This window comes from Chiloscyllium plagiosum, chromosome 7 (genome assembly GCF_004010195.1).
Source record: "Chiloscyllium plagiosum isolate BGI_BamShark_2017 chromosome 7, ASM401019v2, whole genome shotgun sequence".
Taxonomy (NCBI): domain Eukaryota; kingdom Metazoa; phylum Chordata; class Chondrichthyes; order Orectolobiformes; family Hemiscylliidae; genus Chiloscyllium; species Chiloscyllium plagiosum.
In genome coordinates, this window is record NC_057716.1 from 88,188,104 (window position 1) to 88,195,155 (window position 7,052).

Here is a 7,052-nt window from a genome sequence, read left to right on the forward strand (position 1 = left end):
TTAGGGTTGAGTTTCAGGGGGCAGTGTTAGACAGCGGGGGGGGGATGGGAGGTGCGGTATTGGGGGTGCAGGAAGGTGTTGCACGGCGTTGGGGGAGGGGAGGTTGAGGGTGGGGACAGTGTTAGACGGGGTCAGTGGCAGTGTTGTATGGTGTTGGGGACGGGGCCTTGCGCGCTGTGTGCTGCTGTAGTCTTCTGAACGGGGAGCAGACTTTAAAAACTCCAAGACCCTGAGGTAAGGCATTTAATCGATTAACTGAATAATCAATTATCCGAATGAAATAAGTGCCCGCCCAACATGTTTGGATAATCGAGGTTCCCCTATACCAGAATCAGATTCATATCCCAATATTCTCAGTCCAAACATGATCCATCAGTCAAAAATGAGCTTATGATGTGGAGACCCCCGCGAACCCTGACAATTTAATAAACATAACGTCATTGTCACAGCAGAAATTAGCACTGCTGACTGCTTTAAAATGTTTATTAAGAAAATGTTCAATACCGAAGCAAAGTTGTCATATTCTACCAGGCTGCTCCCTCATTAGTGACTGGTGATGGTTTAACCTGATGGTCACCATGCCTCAGGGGAGTGGTCTAGAAAGACATTCTTTTATGGTAACCTCAGCTGGTGTGGGAATTACACCCACGCTGCTGGCATGACTCCATATTAGAAACCTGCTGTCCAGCTAACTGACCCCTCACCCCATGGAGGGGCCCATGTTCAAATACAGCAAGACCTGGTCATCAATATCTGGTTAGGCTGAGAGGTGGCAAGTAAATTTGTGCTGAAATAATCTAACCGCTGTCCTTGATATTCAATGGTGTTACTATCACTCAATCCCACCATCAACATCCTGGGGATTATCATTGATAATAAACAAAACTGGACTAGTCACATAGATTTTGCTGAAGCTCCTCGATGCTGCCTGAATTGCTGTGCTCTTCCAGCACCATTGATCCAGAATCTGGTTTCCAGCATCTGCAGTCATTGTTTTTACCTAGTCACATAACTAGCATGGCTACAAGAAGAGATTAGAGGCTAAGAATACTGTAGCGAGTCACTCACCTCCTGACACCCCAACACCTGTCCACCATCTACAAGGCACAAGGCAGGAGAGTGATGGAATGCTCCTCACTTGCCTGCATGAATACAGCCCCAACAACACTCAAAAAGCTTCAAACTATCCAGGACAAAGCTGTCCACTTGATTGGCAACACATCCACAAACATTCAGTCACTCCACCACTGATGCTCAGTAGCAGCAGTGTGTACTATCTACAAGCTTCACTACAGAAATTCACCAACGATCTTTAGACAGCACCTTCCATGATGACAATTATCATCTACAAGGACAAGGTCACTCACCATTCTGACTTGGAAATATATCCCCTTTCCTTTGTTGTCAGTAGGCCAAATTCCCTGAACTCTTTCCCTTTCGGTATTTTGGATCAACTACAGGACATGGACTGCAATTCTTCAGAAAGTCAGTCCACTACCACCTTGTGAAGGTAACTAGGGAGGGGCAAAAAATGCTGACCAGGCAGTGGTGCCCATGTCCCATGAATGAATATTTTAAAAATGTAATTTTCTGTACTTTTTAAAAAAATACTTTCCTTCAATCTCAAGTATATGCCCATATCTTTATTTGTTTTTGTCTGCTTTGTCATGTGTGGCTCAATGAGGATTCTACAATCACATTGGGTTAGTAAAGCTCAAAGACGTAAGCGATCTCCTCCCCACACTCACCTTCAGAGCTCACAAGATCAATCAGACACCGGATTACTGGAAGTTTCCACTTACGTTATAACCCTCTTCACTCTCAGACAATCCTTCAGGACCAAAAATCACTTTCTTAAACTTCAACGTTCTATGGTGACTAAACTGTCCAATGCTGAATCTGTGAATCCTGCCACAGAAAGGCTGGGTGATATTTGAAGAGGTGGCTGGGTGGAATGCTTGAGTTTCCACCTCCTTATTGCATTATTTTTGCATGGACCTGTCAGAGATGCTCCAAGTTACTATTTCTGGAATGTTGTTAGGCCCAATAAAACTGCAGTATCCATTGCTCCCTCCATATAGCATGAATCAAGTTGGATGAAAACTGGCATCTGTGATGCTGAGGACCTCTGAAGGATGCCAACATGGATTCCTACACACTGGGCTGGGCTGGGCTCCCACATTATTGAGGATGGGAATATTTATGGACCCTCCTTCTCCAGTCATTTGTTTAATTGTCCACCATCTTTCATGACAGGATGTGGCAGATTTGCATACCTTAGGTCAGATTCATTGTTTGTGGGATCACTTAGCTCTGTCAATCATTTTCTGCTTATGCTGTTTGTTACACAAAAAGTGCTGTTTTGCAACTTCACCAGAATGACACCTCATTTTTAGATATGCATAGTGTTCATCCAGACAATGGTTCCTTCTCTTTTTGTTAAACCATGGTTGATCTCCTGGTTTGATGATAGTGGTAGATTGGGGGAAATGTAAGGTCATGAAGTTCCAGATTGTGTTGTGTGTACAATTTGGCAGCTACTCATAGCCTATAACACCTGATAGATGTCCATTGTTAGATTGCTAGATTTATTCAAAGTCTATCCCACTTTACACACTGATAGAGCCACACAATATGATGGAGGGTATTCTCAATGTGAAGACAGGACTTTGTCTCCATAAGGACTGTGCAGTATCGCTCTTACCAATACTGTCATGGACAGAAGTATGTGCAGCAGGCAAATTGGTGAGGATGAGGTCAAGTATCTTTTCACTTCTTGTTGTTTCCCTCACCAGCTGTTATAGATCCATTCTATCATAGGGGTTCTTTTAGACTTGACTAGCTTGGCCCTCATCTGGAGTTCAATTTGTGCCTTTGGTACTATCAGTTCTGTGGTTGTGGGTATGTTCACTGAGCTGGGAATTGATTTGCAGATGTTTTGTCCCCTGTCTAGGTGATATCTAGGCTTTGGAGTCTCCTGTAAAGCACTGCTGTACTGTGTCTTCTGGAATTTACTTGGTTCTGTTTCTGCTGCATTTGATTGCTGGTTCCAGTAGTTCATTGTAGTGGTTGGTATATTGGGTCTAGGTCTATGTGTTTGTTGCTGGAGTCTGTGGGTGAGTGCCATGCTTCTAGAAATTCTCTGGCTGTCCTCTGTTTAGCTTGTCATTTATCATTGTGTTGTCCCAGTCGAATTTGTCATCCTTATCATCTGTGTGTATGGCTATTAGGGACAGCTTGTCGTGGAGTTTAGTGGCTAGTTGGTGTTCATTGATGCGGATTGCTAGTTGTCTGCCTGTTTGTCTTATATAGTGTTTCATTCAGTGTTCACATGGAATCTTGTAAATTTTGTTAGTCTTGCACGTGATGGATATCGGGTCTTTTATCATGGTGAGTTGTCTGAGTATGGTTGTCGGTTTATGGGCTGTCATGGATATCAGTGGTTGGAGAAGTCTGGCTGTCAGTTCCAAGATGCTTTTTATGTAAGGTAGTGTGGCTAGTGTGTTAGGTCAAGCCATGTCCTCAGTGCGTTGTTTGTCTGATAGGCATCTGTGGATGAAGTTGCGGGGATATCCGTTCTTGGTGAAGACTCTGTCAAGGTGTTCTTCCTCCTCTCTTTAGAGGTTGGGAGTGCTGCAGTGTGTTGAAGGTCTTTTGAACAGGGTCCTAATGCTTCACCTTTTGTGTGTGTTCAGGTGGTTGCTATTGTAGTTCAGGATCTGGTCCATGTGCGTGGCTTTTCTGCACACACTTTCGTGGTGCACTCACTGTTCTGTGTTCTTTCTACCATCACATTCAGGAATGGGAGTTGATTGTTGGTTTCCTCTTCTCTCGGAAATCTGATCCCTGTGACATGGTGTTCATAATCCGGTATGTGTTCTTGATTTCTGTTCTCTTAATTATTTCAAATGTGTCATGCCCATATCTGATCCAGAGTTTGGCTTGGATTCGTCAGAGGGCAGTTTGTTCCAGTCTTTGCATCACTGCTTCTGCTATGAGCCCGGAGATGGGTGAGCCCATAGGTGTCCCATTGATCTGTTCATATATTTGGTTGTTGTTGAATGTGAAGTGTGTCATCAAGCACAGGTCTAGTAGTTTGAGTAAGCAGTCCTTGTTAATAAGTTCTCTGTCGTGTCATCTGTTCTATTTGTCCAGGAGGTTGGCTATTGTCTGTCTGGCTAGAGTTTTGTCAATTGAAGTGAACAGTGCCGTGACACCAAATAAGACCACCGGTTCATCCTTGTCTATGTTCATGTTCTTGGTATTGTCTAGGAATTCCTGTGATGATTCTATGGAGTCTTTGGATCCACTGATAGGATGTTTCAATTTTTGTTGAAGTTTTATGCCAGTTTATATGATAGAGTTTTTGGAAGTGTCACAATGGGTCTAAGTGGTTTGCCTGGTTTGTGTACTTTGGGTAATCCATAAAATTTTGGGGAGTTGTTGCTTTCTGGTTTAATCCTTTGTAGGTCAATCCTGATTGACCATCAGTTCTTCCTCCAAATGCTCTTCAACATGGAGGAGCACTGATTCATTAGCTGAGAGGAATGGTGGTAATGAACAAGAGGTTCTTGTCTGTGTTTGATTTGATGCCATGAGGCTTTATGTGTGCAGAGTCAATGTTGAAGACTCCCAGGGCAACTCCTCTTGACTCTATGCCATCTTTTCTAGGTCTTTGCTGCTAGTCAGACAGGATATGGTGGTGATGTTGACTGGGATATTATGACAGGGATCTTATGAGTATGACTATGTCAGGCTGCTGCTTGACTAGTCTGTAACATTGTTCATTCAACTTTGGCATTAGGCCCTGGATGTTGGTAAGGAAGACTTTTCAGGCTTAATAGGACTGAGTTTGCTGTTGTTATTTCCACTGCCTTATTCGATGCCAGATGGTCAAATCGGTTTCTATCTACTTTTGGGACATTTAATGCTTGATATAACTGGATGGCTTGTAGGCTTCTCAGAGTATTTAAGTGTCAGTCACATTGCTGTTGGTTGCAAACCACATGCAGGCTATGCCATGACAGCAGTTTTCCTTCCCAAAAGGACATAAGTGAACGAAATGGGTTTTTATGACTATCAACAGTGTTTCTCGAATCATCATTGGACTGTTAATTCCAGATTTTTGTTGAATTCAAATTCATCTTCCATGGTGGAATTCAAACCTTGCACCTAGAATATTACTAGGGTTTTTGGGTTACTTTTCCAGTAATAATATCACTGGGCCATTGCCACCCAACAAAATTATTAAAATGCACCTTCCAATGAACACTGACTGCCTCTCTAACCTTGTCGAGTGTTACTCCACTCTCAGTTTACAGTGGTATTTGTCCTTGGATACTTGGGCCATAGATGAACTAGACTGCACGGCATAATGGCAATTGGATATTTGCTAGATTTCCTGTGCTTTTCCACCCACACTCTGTTCTTTAGGTTTCTTTTTTATTGCACCTCAGCTTTCACTTGTCTGCATGTTTCCTTTTTATTGTTTTGTGTTTTGGTGATGCTTCTAGTTCAGGAATATCTTGTGCTTGCAATTTAGTATATCCTGGATCAACTGGTTATTTTCATCATACCAATTTTGATCTTTCCACATGGAGAAGCCTAGAGTCTTTTCATAAGTGGTGCTTATGAAGACTTTAAGGGCAAGACTAGACATTGTGAGCATTATGTGGGTCCTGTTCACTGAGTTTCACCAGGTTGGCTGTGTGATGCCAACTAAACGGTTATTTCTTCTCTGAGTCCATTGATATTGAATTTCCTGTGGCTGCCACTGTTGTTTTTGGTCAGGCTGATGAAGAAAATTGACTGGATTAGGTGATGGTCAGTCCAGCAGTCACCAACACCTGTCATGGTGGCGATGATTTGAACAAGAACGTACTGATGACTGTGCTGTATTGCTTCTGTGTTAGAATTAATTGAAGCATCAAAAGACGTTTATTTATCCCACAGGTGATCAATTGAAATGGTCAACTAGTTTGTTTACTATGGAACTACCAATGCCATGAAGTTGGCATTTTTCCTCAAATTTACCCTTCCAGAAGAAGAGTTGACTGTCTCCTGCCCACTGTGTCTTACTCAGGGCCACAATGTCAATGTCAGACAGTCAGCATTGTGAAGTCATTAGAATTAGAAGTAAAATTAGAATTAGATTTATTATCATGTGTACTCAAATACAGGAGTACAGTGAAAAGTTTACAATGGCACATGGCACTATATGAGATACAAAGTACTGAGTTACAAATTTCAGATACAAAAAAGGGAAATAAAGATGAAAAACATTACATTACCTTACAATAATTAACAGCATAAGTTCGAAAATAAGACATACAGTTAAAAGGATAAACTTTACAGTCAGATAAACAGATCACTTAGTCATAGAGTCACAGTGATGTACAGCATGGAAACAGACCCTTCAATCCATCTTTTCCATGCTGACCAGATATCCTTTACTAACCATACTTCCTAAATTCTAATCCAAATCATTTATAAAAATGATGAAAAGCAGTGGACCCAGACCCAGCCTTATGATACACCACTGGTCACAGGGCTCCAGTCTGAAAAACAATCCTCCACTACCACTGCTTCTTTTGAGCCAGTTCTGTATCCAAAGGACTAATTCTCCTCGTATGCCATGCTAACCAACCTAACATGAGGAACTTTGTCAAATGCCTGACTGAAATCCATATAGATCAAGACCACTGCTCTGCCCTCATCATTGCTCTTTGTTACTTCTTCAAAAAACTCAATCACTTCTCGGGATTGTTGCTGAACAAAGAGACCTTGGAGTGCAGGTTCATAGTTTCTTGAAGGTGGAGACACAGTTGCATGGGATAGTGAAGAAGGAGTTTGGTATGCTTTCTTTTATTGGTCAGATCATCAAGTGTAGGGGTTGAGAGATCATGGTGAGGCTGTACAGGACATTGGTTAGACACTTTTTGAATATTATGTGCAATTCCGGTCTCCCTCTTGTTTGAAGGATTTTGTGAAACTTGAAAGGATGCAGAAAATATTTACAAGGATGCTACCAGGTTTGGATTTGGAGTTGCAGA